We start from the raw sequence: 19981 nt of genomic DNA, 5'->3' as shown, positions 1-19981 counted from the left end.
CTGGGAGTCGTCAGCATAGAGGCGATACAGGAAGCCGTGGGAGGAGATCAGCGCTCCAAGTGAGCAAGTGTAGATTGAGAAAAGGAGCGGTCCCAGGACAGAACCTTGAGGTACACCAACTCTCTCTGCTCCTCTGGTGCTTTTCGGGTCATTGCTGTGGTTTGAGGGCTTCAGTGGATGGTGGATGTGAGGTTAATGGAGCTCTTGTTCTCAGTTTGGATTTCAGTTGCTTTTGCGAACTGCGCAAAGAACTGCACAAAAAAGTGCGCTAAGAAACACACTTTTGACTTGTGCCTTAAGCACATGGTAGGAGCATTGGGGGGGGGGGGGGGGGTGGAGCAACTCTCCCACACCAGCCCAACTCATTCCCCTCCTCTGCTGATACTAGATCCCTGTGGGGCAGCCCCTGGTGGCAATGAAGCTGCCCTGTATTTAGGTTTGCTGCCTTTATATTCAGTTTCTTACGCTCTTGGGGCTAGATTCTCTAAGCCTACTGATTGTGTTTGCGATCGTGTACCGACCCGATTTTCCTCCGACCCGATTCACTAACCTTGGTGCTGATCAACCTCTGATTCGATCCGAACCACGCATGCAAATGAGGGGAAATGGCACGCAAATGTAGCCGGCAGCGATTCACTAAACATCTTCTGGCATACCGACTGGGCTGGCCGATCCAAAAACAAGCGACTGCATAGGACCAGTCACTTGTGCAAAAACCCTGCTCTCTGCTGACTCTCCTGCTCTTGCCGCCCGACTCCATGGTTTTAACCCGCGGGTTAAAGTGGGGCTGCACTAAGGCGTGTTCTGTTAAGTTCCAGAACACGCCGCAGTGCAGCCCTGCTTTAAACCCACGGGTTAAAACCACAGCGAGTAAAAAAGTAAAAAAAAAAAAAAAAATTGCACTGAGATTAAAAAAAATAAAAGCACGGAGAAAAAGCGCCATGCGCAGATCATCTATAGGCAAAGAAGATGGTCTGCGCATGCGTCAGGATCGCTCTTCAGTGATCCGTGTGGTCAGATTGGGGCGTGCCTCCGATAGGCCTAATTTGCATGCGGACGTGTTGTGAATCGGGCGCCCGGCCACCTCATGGATCGGATCCATGAGGTTAGTGAATCTAAGTCTTGGTCTCTTTCCTCAAACTCTAGGTTTTCCTAGACCCCCTGTGGATTATTCTCTGGTGCTAAGTAGAGAATGACACGGTGACAAAATTCATCACTGTTCCTGTCCCTGCGGATAACCGCGGGAAATAATCCCATGTCATTTTCTAGTGTCTATTTCAGCCTCAGTCCTTCTACACCAGCATTCTTCAAAGCAAAGCTTGAGGGTCAGTGGTTGTGGCCATTCATACTCTGATTCTTATGTGAGCCAAGGATAATGAAGCCATTGTGACATCACTGATGTGATTGGCTCTTAGGAACTGGTGGAATGAGGCATTATGACATCACAATATCTGCTCTGGATACCAGAGACTGTCATTCTCAACCTCAGTCCTTCTACCCCAGCATTCTTCAAAGCAAAGCTTACGGGTCAGTGGTTGTGGCCATTCATACTCTGATTCTTTCCTCTCTCCTTAAAGAATGACATGAAAATGGTTTCCCGCGGTTATCCGATGGGACGGGAACGGTGATGAATTTTGTCACCGTGTCATTCTCTAGTGCTTAGCACTACCGTACTTCTTGTGACCAAGCATACCTCAGGAAGAAAGACTCAACTTTGAAGTTTTGATCAAACTCCCCCACCAACTTCATCCTCTGGAGAGTACCTAAATTCTTTCTGTCTGATGAATGTTTCCTCTATGGGTAAACTCTTCAGTCTGATTGATTGTTTGCTTATCTTTGCTTATATCTAATCTCATTTCTGACCTTGCTTTCCTATTTTATTAATGGCGTTCCTTTCAAATGCATTTTTAAGATATGTATACCGCCTTGCTATTGCAAGGAAAGACAATATATCAAATACAATAAACCGGAAACCATATTTCCAATGCAATAGATGAGACATTCTAGACCAGACATGGGCAGCTCCGACGAGAGCAGGCAATGAGGAGCTGGGCTGGGGACGGGACTGGGCGTAGTGAGGTGGGGGATGGGTGGAACTGTGCGGGCCTGGGGGGCGGGTATAGGGGGGGTCTGGATTTTTGAAATGGAAAATCTGGTAACCCTACACATGACCATTAATAAGAAAATGGCCGTCTTAGAGCCATGATATAAAAACAGGCCTCAGCACGTGGGAAACCTAAAAACAGTGCCAGTCACGTTTTAGCACGGCTTGGTAAAAGGACGCCATCATAATTATCATAATTATTATGTTGATTGAGCTATAAAATAATTCCGACGTGGTCATACTATTAACAGGAAGGTGAATGAAATGATTTCAAACTTACGAAAAACATGTGTTCCATATTATTAAGTTCTTTTTACGGGCTGGTTTTGGGGAGTAAAATTTATACGAGGGAGATTAATGTAAACAAAAATATTGCATTCTGGTTATTAATTTTAGGCCATGGGGGCAGGGAATTCCCCCCCTTTGTATAATGAAAAGTTACCCTGAAGACAGAGACGTAGGTTGTGGAACAGATGTCTATTTACTGCAAGATTTCGGTTGCTCTATCTGGAGTCTGCTTGTTGATTCTCACTAGGGAACATGAATTGTCTCTAATCATTGTTAGACCATCTGTTTCGCATTTTGACAAGTGCACTTATCCTTTTTACGTATTCCTCAGCAAAAAGAAAAAAAAAAATAATGAATAAATTATAGGGAGATGATAAAATGTGTTGATAATCAAGATGAAATACAAATGAAGTGGAAAAAAGCTCAGATTTTTACATGAACTTGTAAATTGCGGGGTTTTTTTTCCCTATGGTGGTGATGACTTGACACAGCGGCTAAAAATATCCCAGGCAGAAATTAGCATTGACACAGTTCTGAGAGAAAGAGAGAGAGATCTTTTTTGTATCAGTAGAACTTGCTTTGTTGAATTCAATTTCATACCAAAATCATAGAAACATGATGGCGGATAAAGGCCAAATGGACCATCCAGTCGGCCCCTCCGCAGTAAAAGATCCCACGGGCCTATCCCATGTCTTCTTGAATTCAGACACAGCCTCTGTCTCCATCACTTCTTCTGGGAGACTGTTCCTTTCATCTACCACCCTTTCTGTAAAAAAACTATTTTCTTAGATTACTCCTGAGCCTTTCACCTCTTAACTTCATCCTATGCCAACTCATGCGCGTAGGTATTTAAACGTCTCTATTATATCTCCGCTCTCTCGCCTTTCTTCCAAAGTATACACATTGAGATCTGTCCCCATTCGCCTTGTGATGAAGACAACGCACCATTTTAGAAGCCTTCCTCTGGACCGATTTCATTCTTTTTATATATTTTTGAAGGTTTGGCCTCCAGAATTGTACACAATATTCTAAATGAGTTCTCACCAGAGTCTTATACAGGGGCATCGATACCTCCTTTTTCCTACTGGCCATACCGCTCCCTATGCAACCTGTTTGGCCACCTTAAGATCATCACATACAATCACACCCAAGTCCCGCTCTTCCGTTGTGCACATAAGCTCTTCACCCCCTAAACTGTACCGTTCCCTCTGGTTTTTGCAGCCTAAATGCATGACCTTGCATTTCTTAGCATTAAATTTTAGCTGCCAAATTTCAGACCATTCTTCAAGTTTCGCCAGGTCATTCTTCATGTTATTCACACATTTCTCTGTATACTCTTTTTCAGTCTTTTTACGGGAAAGAAAAGAGTGATTGGGAGCTGTTCATAGATACAGAATGGGGCGTAAGTGGACTCATATGCAAAAGTTTTACAGTTGGTGTCTGCAAAAATGCTCTTTTCTTACAAAGCTGTAGCAGGTCTATGGGTAAATTTGTCTGTTCTATCTGTAGCACAGCCAATTTCTGGATTTGCTTAGGCAGCCGCCTAGTCTGGACTTTAGAGCATGATCACGGCTTGTGGTTGAGGCATGTGTCAAGACTGGGAAAAGTTTCAGGAGGCCACATTCTTCCAAGTTTTCTTTCGCAGCAAGCAATGATTCTGAATGCACTTTACGTGCTCTGAACTACTTTACTTGAAACTTCTGAAAGTCAATGCAAATTGGATAATACTTCTGCAGAAGCAGCACTAATTATTTACAGCATTTAAACAATCCATAGCTTCCTTTTGAGATATTTTACTCCTCATGGAGAATAGAGTGTTCTCTATTATGTCTCTCCACCAAGTATAGATTTGTAACATCAGCAATGCTTAAGATGAAATATCGGGACACACTTAGCCTTTGTTGATCTCTGTCTTGTGGAGGGACTTGGGGGAACTTGAGTCTCCCATTCATAGGAGGTAGAAAACATCCTCCTGAATAGCCATATCGGGGAATTGCAATGGTATAGATGACCCTCTCCTCAACTGCAGAGTAGTACTGGGGACCCGTAAGAAGGTAAAAAGATGAATCCCCCGAACCCGAAACCCCCCCCCCCCCAAGGCTCAGGCCTTCACCCCCAACCCCCCTTTTGTATCTCTCATTTGAACGGACGGCCGAAGGCATGCTCACACCCTCCGGCTGGCTGGCCTGCCACTGCCAAATGGTGGGCTTTCCCCTTCCTGGTGCATTCTGGGATACATCAGAGAGGGGTCTAAGGCTCCGATTAGATTTTACCTAGCTGGTGCTACCATTGGAAACCAACGTATTTTCTCTTTCTCCTTCTAGTCTTACAGAGGGGTAAAAGGGGCTCCTTTTCAAACACTCAGGGCAGAGCAGAGGTCTCTGTAGCTTCCTTCATCTTTCTGGCTGCAGTAAACTTGTGAACATTAGTGTACTTTCTGATGTATCAGTGCACAGCTAAGTGTAATCCCACTTCTGGCTGGCTAAGGCAACGGCATGAGGGTCCGACCTCACAACAAGGGTCCTGGCCAGGATGCTAAACCAAAAGGCAAAAGATTTGCATTTTGCTTCTGGCATTCCAGAATTCCCTCGGAAAACCGACTCCTCCATTGGTCTAAAAAAACTGATCAACCTGGATTTTCCCACTTCATAGGAATACAATAAAATCGGAGTGAAAAGGTGTGGTGGCCGTGTTAGCCCACTCTTCAAGCTAATATGTGGAAGTAAAACAAAAAACAGAGACCGAGGGCTTTGACGAAGCGGCGTTAGCGGTTTAACGCGTGTAATAGCGCACGCTAAACTGCCGGCCGCGCTAGACGCTAACGCCAGGATTGAGCTGGCGCTAGTTCTAGCCGCGTAGCGCGGGTTTGGCACGCGCTAAAAAGCTGCGTGCGCTAAAACCGCTTACGCGGCTTCATAAAAGGAGCCCTAACTTATGCACTTGATGACTAGCTCTCAAAGGTAGCCCCTTCTTCCTCAGATCAGAAATAAGCAAATGTGGTTAAAATCAGTACCGTAAAACCTTGGATTGCGAGCGTTTCGCAGGACGAGCAAAACGTTTGATAAAATTTTAACTTGCTCAACAAGCATTGTCTTGCAATATGAGCCCTTCGACGCGCGCCACGTCATCCCAGTGCGTGCGTTGCAGCGCTGAGCGCAGCTGAACGCAGCAATTAAGCGTAATACAAGCACGCACAGCGTACACCACAATTCACCCGCAGTACAATATCCCCTAGCCCAGGGGTAGGCAATTCTGGTCTGCGAGAGCCGGAGCCAGGTCAGGTTTTCAGGATATCCACAATGAATATTTATAAGATGGATTTGCATGCACTGCCTCCTTGAGACGCAAATCTATCTCATGCATATATTTATTGTAGAGATCCTGAAAACCTGACCTGGCTCTGGCTCTCGAAGACCAGAATTGCCTACCCCTGCACTAGCCCAATACATCCCGTCCTTGCCTTCACTGTTGCACAGTCCCTGAACCCCTACTCATTGCCCAATTCCATCCCATTTGGCTCAAAGTCTACATAGACTTACCCAATTCCCCGAATTCCCATCTAATCTCAGTATGCTGCGGGAGTGTAGTGACTCTTCTAAACGAGCGAGGTCTTGCAATACAAGTACGTACAGTATATTTTATAATTAAAGTTTTTGGGTTCTGGAACGAATCGTCCAAGTTTCCATTATTTCCTAAGGGAAAATTCGCTTTGATATACAAGCATGCATCTGGAACGAATAAAGGGCTAGATTCACCATGCCCACCGATCAACTTCCGACCACTTAGCGACCCCTTTACGACCCGATTTCCCTCCGACCCGATTCACTAACCTCTGTCCCGATCATTCTCCGATGCGCGCATGCAAATGAGGGGGAACGGCATTTAGATGCAGGCAGGAAGTGATTCACTAAAATAAAAAAGCAACACCGACTGGGCTGGACGTTTCAAAAATAAGCGACTGCTGAGGACCAGTCGCTGAGGTCCTTACCGAGGTGTCAGGTCAAAAGCGCGCCAGGACAAAGGCGCGACCAGACAATTGAGTGCAGAGCGGGGGCGCGCACCAGAGAAAATTACTGTTTTTAGGTCTCCGATGGGGGTGTGTGGGGGGGGAACCCCCCCACTTTACTTAATAGAGATCGCGCCGCATTGTGGGGGCGTTGTGGGGGGTTTGAGGGGTTGTAACCCCCTACATTTTACTGAAAACTTCACTTTTTCCCTGTTTTTAGGGAAAAAGTTAAGTTTACAGTAAAATGTGGACGGTTACAACCCCCCAAACCCCCCATAACGCCGGCGCGATCTCTATTAAGTAAACTGGGGGGGCTCCCCAACAAAACCCCCCGTCGGATCCCCTAAAAACTGTAATTTTCTTTGGCGCGCGCCTCCGTCTTGCGCTCAGTTGTCGGCGCGTGCCTTTGTCTTTCGCGGGGTTGTCTATGAACCCCTTACCGACTGCCCTGCCTTCTGCCGCCCTGCTGTCTGCCCTGCTTCTCTGCTCTCACCTCGAATCTCTCTTGCTCCCCGACCTGCTGCCCTGCTATCACCCCAAATCTCTCTTGCCTGCTGCCCCATCTCGCCCCGAATCTCTCCTGCCCTTCCTGCAGTGCAAGCCCGTTGTTTTAACCCGCAGATTTAAAGCGGGTTAAAACCATGGGCTCGCAAAAAGTTAAAAACCAGTTTTTTAAAAAAAAACTTTTCTGCCGGGCTCGAAAGGCCAGTGCATGCGCAGACTATCTACAGATGGTCTATGCATGCGTCGGGATCGCTAGAGAGCGATCCTGGAAGTCATATGGCGTGTTTCCGATCTCCCTCATTTGCATGAGGGCAATTTGTGAATCAGCCCCCCAGACACGGCTCGTATCCGATCCGATTCGTGTCCTTTGTGAATTTAGCCCTATGTTCGCAAACCAAGGTACCACTATACAGTGTTCCTCAGATCATTCGCAGTCGGCGGTTCGCGGTCCCAGTCATTCGCGGTATTTACCGACTGCGAACCACCAACCAGGAGAGGGCAGCCAGAGCACTGGCGAGTGAAGGAAATCACTCGCTGTATGCTCCGACCGCCTCTTCCTGTACTAAGGTCGGGCCTCACCAATCAAGAGCTGCTTTGACACACAGCTCCGGCTGCCCTCTTCAGGCTCCCTCACAAAAAAACATATTCGCAGTTTTTTAAAATTCGCGGAGGTTCCTGGAACTTAACCCCTGCAAATATCGGGGGAGTACTGTATATATAAGGGAAACATGAAAGCATTTCAATGGTAGTTGAGGACAAAGAGGTGTCAAAACAGTTTGAATTTCTTTGCAGTGGGTAACAAGGCCAAGGTCTTTGTTAAGTAGGAGACAGAGAGATATCAAAGCAGTTTTGTTAAATGCCTTTTTACTAAAGGTATGAAGTCCTACTCTAAAAACATAAGAATAGACTCACTGGGTCAGACCAATAGTCCATCAAGCCCAGTAGCCCGTTCTCACGGTTGTCAATCCAGGACCCTAGTGCCTGGCCAAAACCCAAAGAGTAGCAACATTCCATTCAGAATCCTAACGAATAGCAAGATTCCGGAATCCCAAAGAGTAACAAAAGATTCCGGAATCGCAAGGAGTAACAACATTCCATGCTACTGATCCAGGGCAAGCAGTGGCATCCCCTGTGTCTTTCTCAATTACAGACTATGGACTTTTCCTCCAGGAACCTGCCCAAATCTTTCTTAAAACCAGCTGCGCTATCTGCTCTTACCACATCCTCTGGCAACGCGTTCCAGAGCTTAACTATTCTCTGAGTGAAAAAAATTTTTCCTTCTATTGGTTTTAAAAGTATTTCCCTATAACTTCATCGAGTGTCCGCTAGTCTTTGTCATTTTTGACGGAGTGAAAAATCGATCCACGTGTACCCATTCCATTCCACTTAGGATTTTGTACATTTCAACCCTATCTCCCCTCAGCCGTCTCTTTTCCAAGCTGAAGAGCCCTAACCGTTTTAGTCTTTCCTCATACGAGAGGAGTTCCGTCCTCTTTACTCTGCAGTTAGGTTGTCGAAAAGGCTTACTGCCAAATGCATTAACGTCTTTTGTGGTAACTTGCCTGTTTGCGCATATTAATTGCACAGTATTTTTTTAAAAAAAATTCAGAAGGGGGCGTAGCTTGGACAGGGAAGGGAGTAGGAGTGTAATTCAGCTAGAGTGTTCTGATTACTGTATGCTAACTCGATAATGCAGACTTAGGGCCTGTTGTACAAAACCGCAGTAGTGATTCCTAGCATAGCAAACGAGACAAAGCCCATAGGAACTGAATGGGCTGAGTCACATTTACCGCATATAGGGTTACCAGATTTTCCACACAGAAAATCCGGACCTATGGTACCACCCCAGGCCCGCCCCACTCTGGCTAGCCAGGCCTCATTCTGCCCCCAGGCCCTCCCCCCATCCCCTCCTCCGTCCCGCCTCCCGCGACCTACATGAGCAACAAGCGACGTCATACGGCATTTGCACACGCACTGTTGTCACGTGATGACATCACCGCGTTGCATGCACGAATGCCGTCCCGACGTCACTCATTGCCAGAAGCTTTTTTCGAAAAGCCATCCGGATGCCCGGACATGTCCTCATAAGGACGACATGTCCGAGGAAATCCTGACGTCTGGTAATCCTAACCGCGTGGGAATCACTACTGTGGCTTTGTAAAAGGGGTCATTAATGTGGGACCGGTCCGCACCTCCTAAACAGAAGGAAATAGCTACTCCCCAGTTAGGGGTCCTTTTATCAAGCTGCGGTAGGGGGTTTAACGCGCGTAATACCGGGCGTTAAACCGCCTGCCGCGCTAGCCGCTAACGCCTGCATTGAGCAGGCGTTAGTTTTTTAGCCGGCCGCGGGGGTTAGCGCATGATGAAACGTCCGACGCGCTAACCCCGCTAGCGCGGCTTGATAAAAGGAGCCCCTAATCTTTTGCAAGAAAAATCCCACAAATGTAAAATTCCTGGGGCTTTACATAGAATCTTAGCGAGCAGACAAGCCCCACGTTAAGGTGCACTAAATTCATATTTCAGGTTGTTTTAGTGACAAATGATATCACAGCATACTTATAGAACAATTATTTCTATTTATTTGGATTCATTTACCATCGTTTTGTAGGAATTCATTCAAGGCAATGTGTACAGGAAGAAAAAGTCAAATGGAAAGCAATAGTTAATTGCAGCAGGAAAAATATTCCAATCATAATACAAAGTACCGCAACGTATGTTACATGACAATGCGATAAGACATTTTAATAGGCAGCTGAGTTCTCAGCCCAAACAACCAACTTCCTACATTCTGACCATTATTTTACCCCTGCAGTTGAAAAGACTATTTTGTTAGTTCCACCAGGATGGTCTCAGGACTCAAGGATCTCCCGTATGAGGAACGACTGAGTAAGTTGCAGCTGTACTCACTCGAGGAACGCAGAGAGAGGGGAGACATGATCGAGACGTTCAAATACGTCACGGGCTGTATCGAGGTGGAAGAGGATTAGAGAATGACACGGGGAGCGATCCCCGCAGCGAACCGCTGCATGGCTGCGGTTTGGCTGCGGGTTATGGTGACCTCATTATCAAATCGCCGCAGACGCGGGGACAAATCCTTTCACCGACCGCAAAAACGGTGAATAGATTTGTCCCCGCAGGCCAATGTCCCCCCCTCTAGGAACCGCAATTTACCTGTGTTTTCACCGTGCTCCTCATTTGTCAGATCAACCCTTCCTGCCAATAGAACCCCCCCCCCCCGACGATCGCCCTCACTGGTAGGAGGGTGCCCAACCCCTCCTGCCGGCACCCCCAACGGCCCCCTATATCGCCAATAGGAGGGTGCCCAACCCCTCCTGCCGGTCCCTCCCCCAACAAACCCCGCCATCCCGAAACACCACCCTTAGTCTTACTTTCCAAGTTGGACCGGACAGCTCCTCGCTCGTCTGGCCAGCAGGCCTGCCTCCGTCCAAATGAGGCGGGCCCGCCCCTCCCCTCCCCTGCCTAACCCACAGGATCCTAGGGCCTGATTGGCCCAAGCACCTAAGGCCCCTCCTATAGCGGGAGTGGCTTTAGGTGCCTAGACCAATCAGGCCCTAGGATCCTGTGGGTTGGGCAGGGTAGGGGCGGGCCCGCCTCATTTGGACGGAGGCAAGCCTGCTGGCCATACGTGTGAGGAGCCGTCCGGTCCAACTTGGAAAGTAAGACTAAGGGGGTTCCGGGGTGGGAGGGTTCGTTGGGGGGGGGTCCAGCAGGAGGGGTTGGGTACCCTCCTGCCGGCGATCTTAGGGGAGGCCATTGGGAGGACCGGCAGGAGGGGTTGGGTACCCTTCTGCTGCGATTGTCGGGAGGGCCGTTGGGGGGGTCTACAGGAGGGGTTGGGTGCCCTCCTGCCGTGATCGCTGGGGGGAGGGGAGACTTGCAGCCGTAGCCGCGGTCACTATGCTAATCACGGCAGGGAGATCTTTGCCGCGATTAGGTACAGCGGCCGCGTCTACTTACCGTGTTTGTTTTTGCATTGCTAGCCCCAGGGGTGGTGGAAGATTAGTGATTGAAAAACTGTATGAAAAATAACTATTTTAAATTTAGTGATCAAAATGTGTCAGTTTTGAGAATTTATATTAATTAATTTTTTCTCTGCGTGTTTTGTTTTTGTATAGTTATTAACTAATATTTAACTAAGTTTTAAAGTTTTAAAGAATGTTTCCTTTATACGTAAATAAAGAAAAGTGAATGGGATTGCAGTGGCGGTGACGGGGCGGTGAATGGGGTGGCAGTGGCGGTGACGGGGCGGTGAAGAGGATGGTGAGACGGGGACGGGGCGGTGACGGGGATGGTGAGACGGGGACGGGGCGGTGACGGGGATGGTGAGACGGGGACGGGGCGGTGACGGGGACCAATTTTTTCACCGTGTCATTCTCTAAAGAGGATCTTTTTTTCCTTCAAGGACCCACGGCAACAAGAGGGCATCCGTTGAAAATCAGGGGTGGGAAATTTCATGGCGACACCAGAAAATATTTCTTCACCGAAAGGGTGGTTGATCGCTGGAATAATCTTCCACAACAGGTCATTGAGGCCAGCAGAGTGCCAGATTTTAAGAAAAGATGGGATTGGCATGTGGAATATCTTCATGGAGGTAGTTAGGGGGTGGGCCATTAGTGTGGGCAGACTGGATGGGCCGTGGCCCTTTTCTGCCGTCATGTTCTATGTTTCTATAATTTGCAGAAATGAGTTTCTATGTTTTGACATTGTTTCAGGTCATTGATTGAACCGAATCCACGTCATTCTCTTTTTTGGTTGGGCTGAGAACTTTTCAGCATCCCCTGGTAGTGTAAAGAGTTTCAGCCTCTGGTAACCAGAGCTGAGATTGTGATGCCATAATGCCTCATTCCACCAATAAGAGCCAACCTCATCAGTGATGTCACAAGGGCTTGATTGTCCTATACTTGGTTCACTTTTATTACATGCGAGGAGGTGCTGAAAAGTTCTCAGCCCAACCAACCCACTTCCTAAATTCTGAGCGTTATTTTGCCACTGGAGCTGGAAAAGAGCGCTATCGTATTTCGTGAAGTGCCAATTTGCAGAAACGAAATTCTATGTTTTGACACTGTTTCAGATCATTCATTGAACCATATCCATATCATTCTCTTCTTGGCTGAGTTGAGAACTTTTCAGCACCTCCTCGTATAGATAAGAGAGAGTAACAGGAGTAAGAAAATAAGGACTCATTTAAAGAAAGTTGAATGCAAAGTCACACCTTATATATATATATATATGTGTGTGCCTTTTAAGGAGCGCATTCCCGAGTGTTGGGGGGGCCAATTCAGAGAAGGCTCATTGGCGGGCATCACATCATATAAAATGTACCCTCTGGGGAAAAGGGACAAGGGTATGGTTCAGAGTTGATCAAGGGGGTGAAAAAGTTAAATGTATACTTTTAGAGGTCAAATTCAGCTGCTCAGTATCTAATACCAGACGCACGCAGCGCTGTACAGAGTCACGAAGAGAAAGCAAACAGTCCCTGCTCAAAAGAGCTTACAATCTAAGTGCACGTTTCAAAATCTATGTCTAACTCTAGAGCAGTGGTTCCCAAACCCTGTCCTGGGGGACCCCCAGCCAGTCGGGTTTTCAAGATATCCCTAATGAATATGCATGAGAGAGATTTGCATCCCTGTCGCTTCCATTATATGCATATTCATTAGGGATATCTTGAAAACCCGACTGGCTGGGGGGTCCCCCAGGACAGGGTTTGGGAACCACTGCTCTAGACGAATAACTATTTGTAGGGAACTTATAACTGCTATTTAAGCATTGCAAACAGATGCAGCATTGCCTGTGAAAATCCACATAACTCTAAAGAGATTTATGCATTTTGAAGTGATGTGGTAACTGTGTAAGTAAATATTCACCCCAGTGACTTCAAAATGCAATAGGGAGATTTATGTTAAGCATTCAGAAGGCGAACAGTGGAAGAAGCCCTGACCTTCAGAACGGTCACATCACGTTGCCAATCTGAACCTTTAGGTGCTGACCTGAGCCACTTGACCTTAGAATGAAAGATGAAGGATGCTACAGGGCAGATCGTGCATTTTATTCTTATTTTGGAAAAATACCACTGAAAACAGTTGACCTAGGGAAGCAGTGGCATCCCGGTCCCTGAAAGATTTTAAGAGTAGGTCAGGCGAGAGTTTGTCTCCGAAGATTCCCCCATCCCAGGTATTTAAACACCTTAGTGTAGGATTCAAATGCTAATTGTGGTATTTAAATCTAGTGCTGGCCGATACCCAGATACTGGGGCTGAATATCCAAATTTAAACTAGCTGCAGGAGTGCTCATTTAAATACTAATGAGCTCCTTGTAATGCATTTGCATAGGGTTCTTGGTGACTGCTATGGCAATCTGAAAAAGAACCCCCTCACCCAAACCCCTTTTGCACATCGGACGCTAAGCTGCCATGCAAGTAAGACTGGCCACATCCAGGAGTGCACGTGCATCTAGTTAAGGGACTGGAGGAGTTGCCGTACAGCGAAAGATTAGAGAAACTGGGCCTCTTCTTCCTCGACCAGAGAAGATTGAGAGGGGACATGATCGAAACATTCAAGGTACTGAAGGGAATAGACTTAGCAGATAAGGACAGATTGTTCACCCTCTCCAAGGTAGGGAGAACGAGAGGACACTCTCTAAAGTTGAAAGGGGATAGATTCCGTACAAACGTAAGGAAGTTCTTCTTCACCCAGAGAGTGGTAGAAAACTGGAACGCTCTTCTGGAGGCTGTTATAGGGGAAAACACCCTCCAGGGATTCAAGACAAAGCCAAGTTCCTGCTGAACCAGAACGTACGCAGGTAAGGCTAGTCTCAATTAGGGCACTGGTCTTTGACCTAAGGGCCACCGCGGGAGTGGACTGCTGGGCACGATGGACCACGGGTCTGACCCAACAGCGGCAATTCTTATGTTCTTATCTGGAGTCAAAAATACCTCTGGCAGTCAGCATTTCAAAACACACCGATGGCTATGGACTGTAGATCACCCAGAATTTCTTTCCTGTTTTTTTTTTTTAAGGGCTTGCTGTTCTGGCTCAGTCTTTATATATCAGTTCTTGACTGTCTTAGGATCACTAATGCTCTTGATCTTTTAGCTCTGTAAAGTAAGCACATTTTAATGATTTTAAAGGGTGAAATGAGGGTGTTTGAAAAGTTTGATAAAAAAGCAACTTAATGTAGTCTCACTCGAGGGTTATACACTTAGCCCAGTGAGTTTCCAGGGTTTGTTTGTTTTTTTTGTATCGTAGAAAAAATAGCTTTTGTCAAACTCTGTAAAATACCCATTGACAGCATCGATGACTTAATGGACTGTGGCGCCTATATTTTTTTTTTCATGGTTTCCAGGTCTTCTAGGATGGCATAACTGAGGTCTTGATCAGTGCAATTATTGTGTTTTCATTCTCTTGAACTAATTAAGCTGCAACAGCAATCTTTGACAAGATCAAAAAGTCGTTATCACATGGAAAAAAAACATGAGCTAAATGAACTTGAGAGTTCAAAGACTCCTGTGTACTGTATTTAACTAAAATCTTTGATTTCTCCTAATTAGCAGCTGCCATCCCTTTAAAGTGCCCCAGAGGGTTAAAAATGGAAAATTAGATTCTAATCACTTATTTTTAATCTTAGGGTTCAATTATCTTCACGCAGAAACAATCACAAAGTTTCTTCTATCATCAAGACATGCTGCCGTTTGATTCTCTACATGGTTTTGACTTACCGTATTTACTGTGGCTCTTTCCCCCTTATACAAGCTTCTGCCTCAATTGGAACTGTGCCAAAGACCTCGATTCACAGATAGCTGTGGTTTTTCTTAAGAACATAAGATCTACCGCTGCTGGTCCATCGTGCCCAGCAGTCCGCTCATGTGGCAGCCCTTAGGTCAAAGACCAGTGCCCTATTTGAGTCTAGCCTTACTTGCGTACGTTCTGGTCCAGCAGGAACTTATCTAACCTCTTCTTGAATCCCTGGAGGAAGTTTTCCCCTATGACACTCCGGAAGAGTGTTCCAGTTTTCTACCACTCTCTGGATGAAGAAGAACTTCCTTACGTTTCTACGGAATCTATCCCCTTTTAACTTTAGCGAGTGCCTTCTGGTTCTCTTCACCTCGGAGAGGGTGAACAATCTCTCTTTCTCTACTAAGTCTATTCCCTTCAGTACCTTGAATGTTTCGATCATATCCTCCCCTCTCAGTCTCCTCTTTTCAAGGGAAAAGAGGCCCAGTTTCTCTAATCTCTCACTGCACGGCAACTTCTCCAGCCCCTTAACCACGTTCTTGTTCAGCAGGAACTTGTCCAACTTTGTCTTGAATCCCTGGAGGGTGTTTTCCCCTATAACAGCCTCCAGAAGAGCGTTCCAGTTTTCCACCATTCTCTGGGTGAAGAAGAACTTCCTTACGTTTCTACGGAATCTATCCCCTTTTAACTTTAGCGAGTGTCCTCTGGTTCTCTTCACCTCGGAGAGGGTGAACAATCTCTCTTTCTCTACTAAGTCAATTCCCTTCAATATCTTGAATGTTTCGACTTTTTCCCTCTCAGTCTCCTCTTTTCAAGGGAGAAGAGGCCCAGTTTCTCTAGCCTCTCATTGTACAGCAACTCCTCCAGTCCCTTAACCATTTTTTTTTCTTTATATTTATTGAAATTTTTTCATAATTCACAATAATATTACTCTTGTACAAGTAAAACAGAAATGAAACCAGTTAAATATACTCGCATTTACTGCTACAAGGAAAAAAGTCCTTCTTTCTTAGACCACTCAATCAAAGGGGGGAGAAGAATTGAATATATTGAGGAGATAACAAACATAGGAAATGACTATAATCTGAAAGGCTTAACAGTCTTTAACCCCCTCTTTTCTTCCTGCTCTTAAATATTCTGGGTGGCTAGACTTTTTAAATCTAAAAAAGCATGTAACATAAGAACATAAGCAGTGCCTCTGTCGGGCCAGACCACAGGTCCATCCTGCCCAGCAGTCCGCTCCCGCGGTGGCCCAAAAACAGGTCAAGACCTGTCTGAATCATCCGAAGGGGCTCCCCTGCCACCTTGGTTTCCCATTTAAGTCCTGCCTTCCTATCGAAGTCCTAGCCCTCCGGTCTACACATGCACGACCAGGTTGGTTTACTCATTTCCTGGTTAACTTCCTACACCCGTGTTACATACCAGTTCCTCCCTCAGTATCCCATGATCCCTCTATCCCTCAGGAATCCATCCAGTCCCTGCTTGAATCCCTGTACCGTACTCTGCCTGATCACTTCCTCCGGTAGCGCATTCCAAGTGTCCACGACCCTTTGGGTGAAAAAAAACTTCCTTGCATTTGTTTTGAACCTTCAGTTTCTCAGAATGCCCCCTCGTATTTGCTGTCCCCTTCAGTCTGAAGAATCTGTCCCTATCCACCTTCTCTATGCCCCTCATGATCTTGAAGGTCTCTATCATATCTCCCCTGAGTCTCCTTTTCTCCAGAGAGAAGAGCCCCAGCCTATCCAGCCTCTCGGCGTATGAGCAGTGTTCCAGCCCTTTTACCATTTTCGTTGCTCTCCTTTGGACTCTCTCAAGTACCGCCAAGTACCTCTCAAGTACCGCCATGTCCTTCTTGTAGCTATTCTGGTGCATAGTAGACATATTTAACTCCTTGATATTTAATCAAACATTTGCACGGATATGCTAATAAGAATGTCGCTCCAAGGGCTACTCTCATAGCTAGGAATAATTTTCTTCGTTCCTGCATTGTTCTCGTGACGTCTGGAAACATCCATAATTTCTTTCCCAGAAACATTTGTTGAGGATTTCGGAAATACAATCGCATAATTGCATTCATATCTTGTTCGAAACAACGTGGCCCTCTCTGTGGATTCGGAAACCGTAGTTTCTAATAGTTCAGTAACATTGAGTCTGTTGGCAAAAATTCCTCTGCTCTTGGGGCGGTTCCAACAATTTTCTTTTTTGGCAAATAGTAAATTCTGTTAAGTGAAGGTAAATGCTCAGGGGAAAACTTTAATATATCAATTAAGTACCTTTTCCACATATCAATAGGTGTAACCCCCAGGGCCTTTGGAAAATTCAACAGACGCGCATTTAATCTTCGGTTGTAATTTTCCATTTGCTCAATTTTTTTTTACTCAAAACTGTTTGTTCCTTTATCAAATTATTAGTTATAGCTTGGATATTTACCACATTGTCCTTAACTTCTTTTATCTCCGTTGAAAATTCTCCTTTAGTTTTCTCCATGGATTTCCCCAAAGTGTCCACAGTACTTACAAGCGTTGTCAGTTCTTGTGAAGATCTGGCCACCTGGGTGTTTTGCCACTCAAGAGAGTCCCAAATCTTCTCGAGGGTAATCGCCTCCAACTTTGCCGGTTCAGAGCCAGTAGCAGTACTGGCTCTCACTTCTCCCTGCTCTCCTTCCATTCTCGCGAGTCCGAGCCCCTGATACGGGGTCTCCCCAGCGCTCACTTCCACAGAGGGAACCTCCAGTCGGGCCGCAAGATGAGCAGGGTGTGGGGGCGGAACAGGCTCCAGAGGGGAGAGAGAAATCTCCTGTCCAAAATCACCAGCCGCTCCTTCAGCCGGAGAGAGCCTGAGCCTAGCTCCCGGAACATCGGGACCAGAGGAAGCTATGGTGGCGAAGTCTAGGATGGATCGCTGAACGGGGGTAGGTGTCCGAGCGACTGGTGGGCCATTGGCGACCGGCGGAGACACCGGTAAATAGTACCAGAAGCTGGCCAAAGACTTGGCGTGCCAATGAAGTGTTGGAGAGGACCCGGAGAATGAAGATCAGAGAGGACTCCGAGATAAATGGGAAGTGTTTGGAGGGACCTGGTCAAATGTTTAAGAAGAGTGTGAATGAAGTGTGTTGTTCTTGTTTTAACAGTACCTGGTGACAGAGAAGGAAGACCAGAAGTGCCTTGGGATAGAGGAGTAACCACTCAGCCTGATCACAGTGGGCATACCTAATTGTAGGCACAAAGATTCTGATTTACTCTAGTGTTCTATAATGGAATCTTGGTGTCCAAATGCTGATAAAGAATTCACACTTGGTGTGCTCCATCTAGGGCACTTGACTGACGTTCAATCATAAAATCACCCTCATTTATGGATTGAAAAAAATATGATCACGTTCCATATTATTATCATGAACTCTATTGGTTGCCCGTTGAGGCACGAATCCTTTTTAAACTGGGATGTTAATATTATAAAGGTAACAATAGGTCTGGTTCCTTCTTTTTTTGTCTACATTATTCATGCAGTACCAAAGCTTTTTCTGTTTTCCCACCAGTTAATGGCGGCAAGTACAAAAGATGCCATGATGGAACTCTCTCTTTCCAGATTGCACTATGGGATAAAGATTTTCAACGGATGTTATCAAAGTCTATTTCTTATCAAGTTTCAAGTTTAATATTTCTCTTGATTAATCGCTTAATCAAATTCTAAGTGATGAACAATTTAAAATACATTCAATGAGAGACAAAACAATACAAACTTTAAATAATAACATTGAGTAAATGACTAATACATTATTCTCATTACACAAGGTAAGATAGGGGTTTGAAATACAATTCATTAAAGAAAAGCAAAACAAAGGAAAAGTACATTAGGGAAACAAGTAACAGCAAAACATAATATAATAAAATCACTGGCCTTAAAATTGTTAAATTAAATATTAAAAGCATCTTTAAAAAGAAATGTTTTTAGATTACTTTTAAATTTTCCTAAATCCTGCTCCTTTCGTAAGTAAATTGGGAGCGCGTTCCAGGTCTGTGGAGCAGTTACCGAAAAGATAAACTGCCGTCTAGTATTAATAATCTTCATTATAGAAAACAACTGAAGACTATTTTTGTTTTTAACATTTTTCAGCTCTTAAAAACTAATTCACCTGCCATTTCGAATTATGTATTATAGCTAATCTTTCATAAACCGCATTGAACTCTCCGATAATTGCGGTCTAGTAATAAATTCTTATGTTATGTAAACGGTGTGCATTACTGAGCATTAGTCAGCATTGACAACACAGGAAATATTTCTGATTTTTTTTTCTTGTCACTGGCTTAAAAATGGGATGAAACGACATGTCATTTCAAACAAATTCACATTTGTACAGATGGGTGGAGAGAAGTGGAATGGCAGGGGACAAAAAGAGTGTAAAGCCATTTAGATTTTCTATATTAAAACTGCAAGAATAATCTTTTTCTAAATACACAGTAATACTTATTAACCTTTGCAGAGGTGAATCTTTGTCATCTCCACATCAACTCATAATCAGCAAGTTAATCAGGCATGCAAATTCAAAATTAATTCATGCATCAGTCCATTGCCTCATATGTCTCTTTAATATAGACGTTGAGGGAGAGAAGGAGGGAGAGAAGCAGTTGTGTGGGTAAAAGACACTGGGTTTTCACATTTCTTATGTGGATCAACAGTTCCTTCCGATTGGTAGACATCTGAATTAATTTACGAAAGATCTGACATGCACACTGGCTCTCTTAATAGGAGCTCAACACTCTGTTTGAATTAGAAAGAGGAAGTAAAGTTTCCCTTCTTGTAACCCTTGCCGATGAGAGATGTAAAGTCGCAGTCTTGAAGAATTAGTTCAGAAAGAAAAACGTGGCTTTATTTGAGCCAAAATTATGATTTTGTCCAAATATTTCCGGGGTCCCACAGTTGCATAGGAAGAGCAACTTTTTTATGTAAAATTTCCAACATACTAAGGTGCGCTAGCGTTTTTAGCTACTCCGCCTGCTACGCTTCTAGAACCAGCGCCAGCTCAATGTTGGCGTTAAGGTCTAGCGCGCGGGGCAATGTAGCGCACGTTAAAGCCCTAGCATACCTTAGTAAAAGGAGCCCAAAATGTATGCTTATATATCAGGAAAGAGTTTTGTGTTTAGAGACTGTACTGAATTAGAAAGATTTCTATTACACCAAAGGGTTTAATTGAGGAGCTAAGGAGGTTAAACGGGTCAAGCTATGGCTAACAGCTTAGTTAATACTGGAGCTAGATTTAACTCTGGTTAGTTTCCTTTATATTTTCTTTGTAGGATTTTAGCTACTTTCCCCATCCCCCGCCCCCATTGT

The sequence above is a fragment of the Geotrypetes seraphini genome, chromosome 7 (genome assembly GCF_902459505.1).
Source record: "Geotrypetes seraphini chromosome 7, aGeoSer1.1, whole genome shotgun sequence".
Classification (NCBI taxonomy): domain Eukaryota; kingdom Metazoa; phylum Chordata; class Amphibia; order Gymnophiona; family Dermophiidae; genus Geotrypetes; species Geotrypetes seraphini.
This window is presented reverse-complemented; position numbering follows the sequence as displayed.